General features: G+C 38.5%; 1 protein-coding gene across 1 annotated transcript in view; it reads right to left on the minus strand.

Moving 5' to 3' along the window:
- The window catches only part of Mei4 (meiotic double-stranded break formation protein 4), a 163,309-nt gene extending 156,731 nt beyond the window's left edge, over positions 1–6,578 (minus strand). Inside the window, exon 1 of the mRNA XM_028756246.1 lies at positions 6,416–6,578. The gene's annotated coding sequence lies outside the window, so the exon portion shown is untranslated. The remainder of the gene's footprint in view (positions 1–6,415) is intronic.
- Between the last annotated feature and the right edge of the window lie 8,426 nt (positions 6,579–15,004).

Here is a 15,004-nt window from a genome sequence, read left to right on the forward strand (position 1 = left end):
AGAGAGAGAGAGAGAGAGAGAGAGAGAGAGAGAGAGAGAGAGAGAGAAATTAATGAATGAATCAATTAATTATAGCAGAGTCATGACTTTGGTTAAACTATGCTTTGATAGACAACAGAAAAGCTGATGGTATCCCAATCTGAGTAATGTGAGTACAGTAATTAGAGACCATTTCTAAATTCGAGGACAACTAACAAGATGACACAGTGACCCAGGATCTAGTAATCGCAGCAATACAATAAAGGCATCCTTCCATTATCAAAGCCGAAGGTTTGAGAGGAAAGATCAGTTAGGAGAACGGCAAGAGAAAGTTAAGTAAGAAGAGGACTCTGATGAGGTTCTGGGTCATCTAAAAGAATGTAGAAGGATACAGGTATCAGCAGGATGGAAAGTTCTAAGAATCTCCAAGAACTGGCACAGTATCTGGAGGGGCAAAGTAAGACAAGCATCACAGATGCTAACAAAGCCATACAGGACAGAGGACAGTCTAGGTAATCCCAAGACTGAAAGAGGGGCTGAAATACATTTCTGAGTATTCTTCCAATGACACAATTTTCATTTTTGCTGGTAGAGATTCACAAATCTAATGATTCTTACTGTCATTTTTACACCTCATTTTTCTTCACTCATCTTCCTCAAATTTGCTCTTTGAACTAAATATTCAAAGTAAGTATCTGTTCTATTCAAAGTGTTAGCAATTTAGAATTCTATCACATAACCTGGAAATCAACTGTACAATGCCTTAGGCTACCTAGGTTAATCTTAATCCAGATAACCTTGCTAGTTACTGTTTTGTTCAACAAATACACTAGGTTAACTCTTACCTAACAGGCAATATGCCATAAATGAAAATGTAATAGTCAATAAAAATAGTCCATCTCTGCCTTTCAGTAGTATTCAGCTATCAATCATTCTTCTCTGTAGTACTTCCTATTCACTAGGAAATCTCTGAGGTGCTGTAAATCAGACAATAGCAAACCACGGCTCACATGTCAAATGAGGGCATCCTGTCTCTATAAAATACGAAACCAAAAAACATAAAACCAAGTGGCCATATTCATTTGATTATGTATGTCTGATTTTGCATTAGAACCTCAGAGCTGTGTAGAGGCAATATAAATAGCATAGCCTACAAAGCCTTAAATAGTGACTCTCTGGCAGTATATGAAATGTTTGTCAGCCTTTGCTCTAAATAAAATCCACTGTTTTAAACTGGTTTATTAATATTAAAAGACAAATACTGATACACACACACACACACACACACACACACACATGCATCTTGGTACCCTAGTTGAAAACCATATCACAAGGAGTGCTGGCATTTTAAATCATATTTCAGCTGTTGCTATTTTATTTTCATTTATATTTCCATTGCTAAAACCAGTAACAAAAAAGTCACATGGGTAATATTGTTCTCTAAAGGCTTTATTCTCTTCAAGTAATGATAACATTTTATTACGTTTTATCTAGTCTTCATTAATCACCTTATTCTACACCAAAGAAGAGCCCCTTTTAAGAAAGATCCTTTTTCTGAATCACACCAAACAAAATTTGACAGAGGTGATTTTCGGCTATCTTTTAAATTGAATAATAAAATTTACTGTAAAAGCACTTAGCCAACATTCAGTGCTATAATGCCAAATCATAGCGGCAATAGTAACTTTGCTTGCCTGCAGAGTGGATGCTTATTCTCAAATCATTTGACTCAGAAGACATTAATATTTAAAACAGGAAAGTGGAAAAAAGATACTTTCATTAGCTCTTACCAAAAGTTTCTAATAAGAAGTGACAGGCACTGTGTTGCTGTGGCTTCTCCAGAGGGTGTTAAGAGACTTAGTCTGTGGAGGCTGCAGCTGATCATTGATTTATCATTCCCCAAACCTTTCTTTTCCCCTAATGGGAATAACTGTACCACGAATAAAGTTAAATGGCCACTTAGTTCATATTTAGTCACTATGAAGCAGCAATACTAGGCATGAAAAAGATCCTAACAAAGTATTGGTCCTTTAAAGTCTTCTCAACCTACCTTGCCAGCCTACTGTAAAAATATATTCTAAATGTCCAAGAGTAGAGACTGAGACCAACACTGTAAAATAGATCCAGGGAGAAGATGATAGTAAGTATGGAAGAGGTATGGTTGACCTATTAATGATTTAAGTTTATCCCATGCTTGAAATTACTTTCCTTAATAGTCACAGGACATGTACTCCATTCCAATGTAGGAAGCCCTAATCTACATTCTTTCCTATCAGGTATCAGAACTACACTTGGATTGTGTTGTCTAATTAGTTGTTTGATATACATTATCCCTCCATAGTTAGTAAATGCGATTGAACATAATCTACCTGACTAGAGCAAAAATTCCATCTTACTAACACAGGATGGGTACTGAAGTGTATTAGGTAATTGATATACCAAGGGGATGAACAGAAAGAGCAAACTAGATCCTTAGCCTCTCAACTAGATCATGAGAAAACTGTGATTATTCTGTGCTATGCATCTCAAAATTAACAGCTAGTATCTTTCTGTCCTTATGTATTATAAACAATGTTCCAAACTATGTACCAACTTCATATCAAATGCTTGCACTTTCTCCATTAACAGTCTCTGCTCTTCAGTTCTTTCAAATTCTTCCTCTGGTTGGGGACCCTTTTAGTTCTTTAGATATACTCTAGCTGAGACATAGCTCAGTGATAAGACACTTGTCCAATGAACTCAAGGCATATAGTTCCATACCTAACACAGAAAAGAAAAATAAGGATAAACTCCAATGGATCCCTTTACAATCTCTCTATTTTGTTTTTGAAATTAATAATAATTTCTTCCTTCACTTTCTTCCTTCTAATCTCTCCCATATACCTACTTGCATTTATGTGAATGTACATGCATATATATATATATATATATATATATATATATATATACATATATATCCAACTAAATAACAATTTCAGTCTACATAGGGCATAGGACAACCAATTGGTGTGCACTACTCTGGGGAAGATCACCTTCCACATTTCTAGCTTTCCTCAGTTGTCTAAAGTTCTTTGTTTTGGGTTGACACCTCATGGGGTTTTCTCAATACACTTTGGCTTCTACTTTGGAAATATGATTCTCAGGTTGTTTTTATCATTCACAAGTGGAAAATTAACATCTCTGATAATTTGAATGAAAATGGTCCCCATAGGCTCAGGGAGAGGCACTATTGGGAGGTGTGGCCTAATTGGAGGTGGGATTTAGGGATTCAAAGCCCAACCCAGGCCTAGTGGCACTCTCTCTTCCTGCCAGTTGGGATGTAGATAGACCTCTCAGCTATCACTCCAGCATCATTTCTGCCTGCATGATGCTATGCTCCCCAACATGATGATGGACAAAACCTCTGAACTGTAAGCTTGACTCAATTAAATGTTTTCCTTTATAGGAGTTGCCATGGTCATTGGGGTGTCTTCTAAGCAATTAAACCCTAACTAATACATCATCAGACCTGAAATTGTAACTGTTAGAGGAAAAAGTAAGAAATCCACTTTAAGATATGTGCATCGGCAAGGATTTGACAGAAACCAAGTCATTCATGAAATAAGGTCAGCCTCTAATAACTAGGACATAATGAAATTCATGTTTCAGCACAGATGAGTAAACAATTACTAGACTGAAGCAAGCCTATTGAACCAGAGATAGTTTGGGTAGCCATTTTAGGATTAATGTCTAACATACACAAAGAACACACAAAAAAGTAAACAAGAAATTGAATGATGTTATCAATAAATGGACTAATGAAGTAAATAAATAATTCTCAAAAGATGAAATGGAGTCAACAAACAAACAAAGAAAATGTTCGACCTTACTAGGCTTCCAAGAATAACATATATGTATATGTATGTATATGTATATATATGTATATATACACATATATGTGTGTGATATGTATGTATATATGTATATGATGTATATGTATGTATATATAACAACAATTAAAGAAAAAGAGGCCATGAATTTGGATACAAAGGAGAGATGTACATGGTAGGTGATGAAGAGAAGACATTTCAGAAAGTGGAAAAATGATATAACTATATCGTAATCTCAAAAAGTTTTAAAATATATTTTTAAAACTATAGTGAGGCTATATTTAGCCACAGTCAGAACGGTTAAATAGACTAAAACAACTAATAACAGAAGTGATAGTGAAGGTGTGGACACAAAGGGGCCCCATGTAACTCTGCTCACACGTAAACTAGTCCAGCCACCATGGAGGTTAGAGTGGAAGGGCCTCCAAAAGTAAACATTGATCTTCTCTATGACCTAGTTATACCATTCCTGAGTGTTTACTCAAGTCAAATCATAGAAATTCGTGCACATCAGTGTTTATCAAAGCACTCTTCACAATAATCAAATTTTGGACTGATGTAGTGTTCACAACAGAGTAAAGAATAATGTAAATATTTTACATATACAGAATGGAATACTTTTTAACCATAAAGAAGAATAAAAGTCATGTATCCGTTGGAAAGTTAATGCAACTGGAGATGATCATTTTAAAGCAATTTAATCAACATCTGAAAGACAATGAGTATGTGCTTTCTCTCCTCCATGGTGGTTCCCAGATTTTATAGAGATACACAGTCATGTGTATACATATGACATGAAGCAGAACTAAAGTTGTCTAGGAGAGCAAAGCATATTAGTGGGAGGCGAAGGGAGGAAAAGGCTATGAACAGGAAGAGTAGAGACGTATGAAATGGAGACTGCTCAGCATAAATGTACACTTATAAATCTTTAAAATTATTTGTTTTTTTTTAAAGGGAGGTTTTCAATACTCCCACAGTGCCTGAGTGTTCTTGCCATTGTTATAAGTGACATAATTGACAAATACTCAATGCTACTTATTCTTAAAACACTTATTGATGCTGCCCTGATTACATCCCAGTATCTAAAAACTTGCCTACTTTCTCTTCAATGCATTAACATCTTTTGTCTTTATAACCCGTTAGCTTTCTAAATCTCAACTCCTCCAAAGCATTCTCCACAATACAATCATTAAGTATGTTTATCTCATTAATTTAGCTGCCTATTAAATTGGCACTGTGACTTTTGTCTTCAAGTATTTTCATACAGCAAAACTTAACATATACATGCCATTCATATATATCATGAAAGCTCAAATACACTAGACTTCTAATTTCCTTTGAGATAATAAACCATGGAATAAATTAATATTATATATTTTGAGCAAGGTTTTCATAACATTGGTTTCAAATATCTGATTCTAAACATTGTTATTTTCATTGCCATTCATGAAAAAAAGAATTAAAACAAATACTCATTCACAAATCTGTGTTCCTGGTCTTCATGTCCAAATTTTAAGACTGAATTGTGCCAATTTTGTGATTTACTGATGCATACAAAAGACATTATGTTTGACCTAAAGCCCTCACAGAAGCTGTAAGGTAAAACAATGGAAAGCAAAATAATGGATGATAATTTGTGAATATCAATATCATAGTCACAAGATATACCAAAAATCTCATAATCCTAAGGAGGAAAAAAAGTAATAAAAACAAGCCAAAAGTGATCAGAAGGTAATGAACTTCATAAAAATTTTGCTAACTGGAATTAGCCTGATATATTCAGACTTGGTGGTTCACATTTTAATCCCAGCATTTGGTAGTCTGAGGCATACATATTACCCTCAGTCTTGACAGCAGGAGTTCAGGCTGGCCTACTGAGTGAAATCTTATCTCAAAAGTCCAAAAGATATGGAAAAACAAAATCCAGCTTATGAAGAGTCCAAGTTATCAAATTCTTACAATATGAGTATTCTGTGAATATCGACAAACTAATTTATTTTCTATGGTTCCTGGTGGGATTCAACTCCTAAATATGTAATTGTAGACTATAAAGCTATTCAAGGCTTTATTTAATTCAATTCAAATTATTGACTTTCTGCTACTTTGGACATTCCAGACTCACCAAAGCCTCACTAGCTCCTTCCTCTGTAATGTAACCTCACTCCTGGCTTTGCTCCTCTGATATATTGTGTATCCCACCACAAGCTAGTTCTTTGATGGATGATTCTTATCTCTACATCAAGAACCACCACATGCTTGTCAGGTACTTGAAAGAAGACAACCCGTCCGCCCCACTTTTAACACCCTCAACACTTTCTGCAGTTCCTCTGGGTGTGTACTTGCTCAATAAAAGGTCTGATCAACAAGTGACTAAGGTCCCAAAATCCCATCCTCTTCTCCAGGAAACCTCTGAAAGCACCTCTATGGTGGAGCCATGCTTGCACAGACTCAAAGGCATAGAAAGCACCACAGAACACACGCTTTGCCTGCCAAAGTTTCTAAGGCTCCAAATGCGATCTATTTAATCAGGTAAAGAAATACCAATCCCCATGCATGAGAAGACCTACCTCCGCAAAGGGCACGACAAGGAACCCCAAGCCACAACACCTGAGAGCATGTGCTGCCTGAGGGGACCAAGGGCCTGAGAGAACAGAGAGCTGGTAGATGCTACACAAGCCTAGGGCTCCTGAGAAGGAAGGACGCCCTCAGGCGGCGGGGGAAGCTCGGGGGGCCGGAATTCCGGATCATGCACGCGGATGCAAGCGCAGCCCGCAGGTAGGCGCCAGAGCCCTGAGCGCTACTCCTCCCGGCTTTCTTCTAGTGCCAATCAAGAGGGAGGCCCGCGGAGACCACAAGTCCCAGAAGCCTCTGCGCCACTCGCCTCGGGCCTCGGGAAGGCTCGTGTGGGCTCGACGAGGAGGCTCAGTGCGTGTTTGGCGGGAATAGACCAGAGTTCCCTGCATCTTGGCTCCTTCTGCAAGGTTCAAAATTGTCTATGACAGCCTGCAGCTCCTCTGCTGAGAGACGGACACCCTGGTTAGTTTCTAAGGAGAGAGCCACGAGGCTTGCTAGCCCAAAAGACCTGGACCTTGAAGAAAAGGAAAGTCTCAGGAAAGCTTCTGTTTTGCCAACTTCTACATGGTAACAGTTGGGAATACAGATTCTTTGGGTTCATTTGTTGGCTTGTTTCCAAAACTGTTTTTAAAATTTTTACTTCTTGCGGAAGGAAGCACTATATTTCTCGTTTGTCCACCTATCATATCTTATCTAAGATTTTATTTTTGCCTCACAGAATTCCCTCAGAAACTAAAAAGTAGATTCTACGCATTCTGAAGGCACTTCTGTAGTCTTTACTAACAATGTGCTAATTTGCTAATAGTTCAAAGTTTCAACAATTGTATAGAATACATTATCGAATATATCTAGGGGGCTCTGCACAGCTCATTCTTCTACATAAATGAATCTTTATTAAGACAATTGTTTGCATCTAGTCAGTTATTGCAAATGTCTTGGAAATGTTAAAAGTCATTGTTTTATCCATGTGTTTAAGAAAGTCAATAATTTTAAATGTAATGTAGTTTTAAATTTAATTTAAATTTAAATATGATGTAGTTTTTTATTAATCTTGCAGTAGTGATTTTCATACAAACTAAAATTGGATTATCTTGAACTCCAAGGTAATGAACATTGTATTAATGTTCTCTTGTACTTGCTGCTCTTCTTTGAGAAATGTAAAATCAAACCATCAAAGTTCATTTCAGAGATAATGAACAGTCAAGTAGGAGTAATGTAGAAAAGTTGTTTTGTGTTGATAAATATATATTATTCTATTTCAATTCCCTTCATACATTTATTGAGAAAATTAAACTGTTGAGTGCCAGACACTGGTTAAGGCCTGATTACAGCCCTATGCAAGACAGTCTAATAATTAAAATAAATGGGTACCAATTACCAAGATACATCGCAGCCACCGAAATCCTTTATGATAGCTCAAAGTCAGTTTTAACTATTTACCACCTAGACTTAGACCTACTAATTTCCATAACCTCAACAGTTTTCTTTGAACATCTTCAGATGGCTAAAGATATTTTAGACTACATTGCAAATAAAAAAAACATTTAAAAAAATTACACAAGTTTTTGATTCACTCATGACTATTGAAACACAAAGTGATCAATTAAACACATGCCCTTTGAATAAAGTAATGGACTCCATTTATGTTTTACATTTAATTCTGAGCGTTTTTAGAGCATTTTTTTTAATGTCACAGTCTGTCAATGGGACTGTGACTAACCCATTTTTCTAAGGATATGTATAGATATCCTTTGTAGATATAAGTATAGATACAGATATATTAAAAGTGAAAATGACAGACTTTATGGAAAGTGAAGAAAGAGGCATATACATAAGAAAGCAAAGCACGGAGAAAGACACTCCATAAACTGTGAAGAAGATCTGGGTACCAGGATCTGATTTTCACCTATAGAGCTCGGTTTTGGTGACCTAAAATAGGTCACCCTCCTCTCATTTTATAGTGCTCAGCTTAGGAAAAGAAAGGGCAGTTCATTGGCCCAAAGCTTCAGGTAATCATGTTTAGGGTCAGTCTTGAACATATCTGACCACCCTGGTCATGTCAAACACGAAAGGGGAGGGTGTCACTGGCATGACTTGTTCAAGTATGAAAGAATCTGGAACGTTGACATTCTATTAGTGACTGGTAGTCCCTTTCTCATTGTTCAGTCTGCCAAGGACCTCCAGCTCCTTGTTCCTCGGCATCTTTGTATAAATTTGGAGTATCCAAATAAAATGAAAAGAAAAGCATTTCACAAAATGTATAATCTTAGATGCTAAATCTACCAAAATAAATTAATTAAGACCCACTATAAGTGTATGAGTAAACTGAGTACAACATATAATCAGCAAGCTGATGTGATGGCTAAAGAGGTAAAGGAATTTGACTCTGAGCCTGACAACTTAAGTGCCATCTTCAGAAGCCACATGGGAGAAAGGGATGATTGGCAAACAGTTTGTAGCTTGTTGTACTATAAAATTGTGGAAACAATAATAAGCTGTTATTTTACAAACAGAGGCTAACAAAAGATATTAATGGCTCAATTTTTAATTCAACAGTTCCAAAAATGTTTATATAAGTAGTAATTATAAGTAAGAGAGCCATTGTTTTCAACAATTTTGCAGCCTAGAGAGAGTCAAATTTCATCACCAAGCATCGTGTCTTAGGGTTTTTATTGCTGTGAAGAAACACCAAAAGAAACTTAAAGTGAGGAAAGGATGTGTTTTACTTATACTTCTATATCACAGTTCATTGTTGAAAGAAGTCAGGACAGGCATTCAAGCAGGGCAGGAGCCTGGGGACAGGAGTTGATAGGGAGGCCATGAAGAGGTGCCTCTAACTGGCTTGCTCTTATGGCTTGTTTAGCCTGCTTTCTTATAGAACCCAGGACCACCAGCCCAGGGATGGCCCCACCCACAATGAGCTAGGCTCTCCCACAACATCAATGACTAATTATGAAAATGCTGTAGTCTGCTTGCTCCCCTACAGCTCAGTCTCCTGGAGGCATTTTCACAGTTGTGGTTCCCTCTTCTCAAGGGACTCCAGCTTATGTCAAGTTGACATAAAAGTAGCAGGTAAGGGAAGCTGCCTGCCCAGATTTCTCCACGAAGCAGAGAAATGTTGTAAGAAGGTAGAATGATTTTTTTCAAATACCAAGACTCAGTTAAGTCTTCTGGAGCGGAGAAGGCAGATAAACAAAGAGGTTATTATTATGCCATTCATAATTTTGCAGTATTTACATCAGACACCACAGTAAAACCTCTTCTCCTGCAACCCTAGCAGGTCACCCGTATTAATGAATTCCTGTTTGGGTCCACAGACCACAGGGGTACTTGAGTGAAAGCCAGACTAACCACGTGAATGTCAGACCATTTTCTGGTCACCAAAGGGAGTGGTGTCCACTTACAGACACACAGACACCACACAGGGCCCTGTCGTGTAGCATTCTTTCCCAAGGCTCCCGCATGCTCTTGGCAGCAACACACTCAGAATATTAAGTGTCTCTCTGCCTCCTTTTTTGCCCCTTTCAGAGAACTATGACATCTGCAATCCTAGCATTTGGGAAGTTAAGGCAAGAGGATTGCCATGTCTACACTATAAAAGAAGACCCTACCGCAAAATTACGACAAAACGTTAAGCTCACATGAGCGTTTTATATTTTGTTAGGCATGTCATACAAATATCTGTCTTTCAGAAGCAAGTAGCACTGATATGAATAGAGAGATAACAACATATGCATGAAACCTTCTTTTTGAAAATCAGAAGTCCTGTAATACAGCCCAGGCTGGCCTTGAACTCATGATCTCCTGCCTCAGCTCCTAAGCTATAAGAACAGAGAATTGCTGTACCAAGCCCAGTTCACACACTATTTTTATTAGAACTGTTTTCAATGGAATGATTCTAATTGTACTGGTGACCTTCCCTCTGGTACCTTGAAGGAAGACTTGGACCAACTCTGGAGCCCCTGCTCTGCCATAATACCATCTTCCTGTTCTGAGACCCTGTATAGCCTTGTGGGCTGGGTGAGATATCTACCTAGCTCAGCACTGCCAGCCCCTGTACCAAGCTATGCTTCTTTATTCCCCACACCCTTAGCAGCAAACCTGAATCCAAAGTGCCGTGATGCCACAGTCAACTTCCTGAGGTGTCTCTGCCCCCTCAGGAGTCTCTGTGTTCGACTCCAAGTACGATCAGAGACCATGTAGTTTCTTTGCCAGGCATATATGATATGCCCAATTTTGCTGCCTATCAAACAGGCGATCTGGACCAAGAAAGAGAGAGCAAAAGGCCTTATGCTTCCTAAGCTGCCTGCTTTGTGATCTACACCATGAGGTTTTTCTCTAGAAATCTTAGTGTTACTACTATGCTAACTTGCTGGATGCTCATATCTATGCTCACACCGTCCCAACACTCCTAAATATAACCATCCTGGTGCCATTAAACCTAAGTGAGTTCAGAAGGCACAATTCTATGCTGAGAGGCATGCTGGACCAGACAGAGACAAAATCTTTAAGTATTGTCATTTTAAAGGAATACGGTCCCGATTCCAGAACAGGGGAAAAAAAAGTCCATATATGAGTTTTCCCAAATTTATTTTGCATTAAAAGATACACTTTTACTTCTTGGCAGTGGCTCACGGTGCTTTCTTTCAGAGCTGCTGCTCACTGTTCTGTTTTTACAACAGGGATTTGGTTTTCTCTGGCTTCCTGGGACTCAGGACTCTGACGAACAGTCCCGGGACTCTTAAACAGTAGTCATTGGAGTTCAGACTAACTGCTTTCGCTCCCTTTTCTGGTCTCCAGGTCTGTCTGTCAAAACGAGCTAAACCCCAAGCAAATCATTCCATGGGGCCCCATAAAGCCACGTGAGAGCTAAGGCAGGAAGACTGTGGTTTCAGAAACCACTTTGATGGTACGAGAGTAATCTCTACAGCCCAGGGCCCTGAAGATCGTATTGCCAGAAGTACGGATATGTTAGCCCAGTTCCCTGCACACAAGCTCCTTCTTCCTCCTCCCCTTGCTTCCAAATAAATAGCTCTCTGGGACAGTGATGTCTACATCAAAAGCTCTTTGTCATTCAGTGGACTTCCCAGATGGGAAAGTGTTTGTTTTGGCTAAGAATGACAGTTTTCTCTGCATCCGGAGGTGGACTCTCTCGCAGGCCTTCGCAGGGTAAGATTGCAGCTGCCGGTTCTTCCCAGCTGCCATCGCCCAGAAAGGTCAGAGGAAGTGAAGACAATAAAGGCCGGCTTCCCCAGCGCATGCGTGCACATGCACATTCACGCACGCTCGCACGCACCAAGAACTGGAGAACCCCAAAAGGGAGCAGAACAAGTCCTTAAATCTTGTCTCTGGAGTCTAGTTAGCAACATCAATGCTTGGCAAATTCTGAGATCTTGATAGAGGGTAAGCGCACACATGGAGATCAGAGGACAATTTGTGGGGAGCCCATGCAGGGTACTACCCGACTAGCTGGTTCACAAGCTTCTAGATGACTCTCTTGTCTGCACCTCCCTTCTTGCTGTAGGAGAAATAGGATAATGGATACTTACTTTTACATCTAAGCTTTGAGGTAGATTCTAGGAACTGAACTAGAAACAACAGCAAACAAACAAAAACCAATCATGAGGTAAGATATGCGAATCTTAACTGTTTAACCACTTCGCGCATCCAGAAAACTCCTAAGGAAATTTATCTCCATTCATGTCTGTGGAACATGCCAATCCTGGAGGACTTCCGTTTGTCAACTACACATCATAATGAGATCACTGTCTGATGTTCTCTGAGGCCTTAGCAGTCGTTGCTATTTTGGTTGATAGAGACTGTGGCTTTGTTTAGTTATTAAGAGCTGTAATAATCTTGGCAAGTTTTCCAAAATCCCTAAGACACTTTCAGTTGGGTACCACGTGACCTCAATATCCTTAGTACAAAATGCATTGCCCATCCTACAGTTGATGGGTATCTGGATTTGGCAAAATGATTGTGATTTCTGTGCACATTTCTGTGACATATTTTCTTTTATTGTTATCTCTAATTGAAATTCATACAATAAAAAAAAAAAGTAGCAGGTAAATTTTTAACTAGCAGATACAAAATACACTCTATTTGTCCTACAATCATAGACTGCTTGATGCAATTAATCCTCATAAAATCTAATAAGACAAGTATTGTCCCTAATCTTTATTTTGCAATGAGGAAATTGATTCAGATGTATTCATCCAAAGACTTTCAGCTTGCTACGGATGTCTATCTTATTCTCTTTCCTCAAAACCCATACACTAGACCAATGTACATCTGGGAATGTGGCTAAGCATTCTCTATATAATGACCTTAAGCACAGTTTACAATTTTCTATTCGGGAATATATTAGCTTGAAATTGTCTTTATGGTGATACTGAGGGCAGATAAGTCCACAAACCCTTATTTTTATTTGTCAGTCTCTTAACTACATTTCCATCTGATGACTTTCAGATTTGTCTGTTGCTATTCTATTGCACTGATATCCAACAGAGCTGGAAAAAAATCAGAAAAAGAAACCACAGAAAAATATTCAAATGATTTTCCAGCCACTTGCTTTATCTAAGTTCCAAGTACAAGATTTGCTCTTCCTCTGTGAAGTATGGTTTAAATCCAAACAAAAACTTGGTTCTATCCAGAATCAACAGGCACTATTGCACCAGCTGATAATCTTGTCTGGTGAACTTTTATTATGAAACATGTAAAATCCTCAGTTGACTGGGACTTCAAACCTTAGTTCTCTTCACTGGCTTTAGTAACAACTTCCAACACCATAATATCTAGCACACAAGGATGGGACACTTCCTGCTTAGTTCTAGCCTTATTTACCCAAGCCCTGTATGTGATATCTTTAGTTATGATATGTTTAGTTTAGATATGTTCTTACTATCCAGTTTTAAAATGCAACCAATATCAGTGGAAATAGCCTTTATTGTTTTAGGGTCCTCTAGGGCTCCCTGGGTAATAAGTTCTTTGGAGATAACCTACCCTGCAGCTGGGATTTTTGACAACCATGTGGCTGGTATCTGTTTATACACTTTAAAAATGTCCTTGTTTACTCTTTGTGAACAGATTGTCTTGTCGTTGCTCCTTTAGGTGTACTTACATAGTACTCAAATGGGTTTCTAAATCAGCAAAACACATATGGGCTAATATTATGTTGGCTATATAAAACAATAATTGTGCTCAATGAATGAGCAGGACAATAATGAAAAGTTTCAAACTAACATCTGATAGCAGATAGTGGGATAATGGAGATAACCTCAGTGAAGCACTCTGAAAATCTGTTGTCATCTGTCCCAGGATTCACAGAGGTTCACAACTAAGAATACTAAAATGAACTGTTCGCAAGATCTACTGCAGCATGATTTTAGCCACAGGTATTATCTCGATTTTTCATCCAGGGGCACTTTTATAGAGCCCAATGCCTTTCTTTTACTCCAGTGGGGCTGTCTGCTGTGACCTACATAACATTGGACTTGATCAACTGGTTGATGAAGGAATAAAGAAAGGACAGACATGTACAGAAAAACTGGGAAAAAGGTGAGCTGTGCACTCTAATGGAGACACACCAGCAGCCTGGAGACTTAGCACATTTACTACATAATGCTGAATGTGGAGGCAGATATACTTTATATGGTAAATGAGACAGGGAGAGGTTAGGTAATCACCATAGTAGACTTTCTGTTGGGCAACAGTTTCACCTGAGTGTCATCCAAGAGGAGGAAGCTGTGGTTGAGTCTTTGCATGCACTGATTTTTACTTAAAGGTCAATCATTCATAACTTCTGTACTTGGAGCAGAGGAAGGTTTTGCTATTCCTTAGACCCTTGCCCAAGTGTCCTGAGGCATTAGAATCCCTGATACGGCTGTGTGCTTATCAATAATACACATTCACTCAGGACTTAATCCACTCCCCACATCTCTACCTTTCTTATGCCTTAAATGTTCCTGATCCCTTGACTTATATGTTATTCTAACAGACTATAAAACTGAAACTGAAACTTTAACAGTTTTAAGGCATCTCTATACTCAAGTTGGACTCCACTCATCAGGTAGGCATGCCACTCTAGAGAAAGACAGTCCTATTGGGATTTCCTTCACAGACTAATGACTCAAATGTTTTTTCTGTTAGAAAGAAGTCTCAGCAAGTCTCAGGATTCACTGTAGAAACAATGTAACTGCTGACATAGCAAGAAGGCACACTTCCCACATGGAAAAAACGGTATCTATTTCAGGATTTCCCTCATAAGTTTATGCCTTGGTAATTATAAGCAAATTCCAGCATCCACACCTCTCAAATTCATCCTTAGATTTCAGTCCCTTTGCAGACCCTGCTATATTTTATGATCCTATTCTACCGTAGATGTGTCAAACATCCACTCACCCCAGTAAGGAATTGATAACATACCAAATCACAGATGCTACCAAAGTCCAACTTGGTAGAACCAATGAGTTTTGTTTGGATTACTTACCAGAGCAGAAATGACTCAAGGACAGCCAAATCACCAAAATCCACCTCAGCATAAGCGCAAACTAATGAATGCTGGAAGCCTGTACACTAAACAA

The sequence above is a fragment of the Grammomys surdaster genome, unplaced genomic scaffold (assembly GCF_004785775.1).
Source record: "Grammomys surdaster isolate TR1022 unplaced genomic scaffold, NIH_TR_1.0 126113, whole genome shotgun sequence".
NCBI lineage: Eukaryota > Metazoa > Chordata > Mammalia > Rodentia > Muridae > Grammomys > Grammomys surdaster.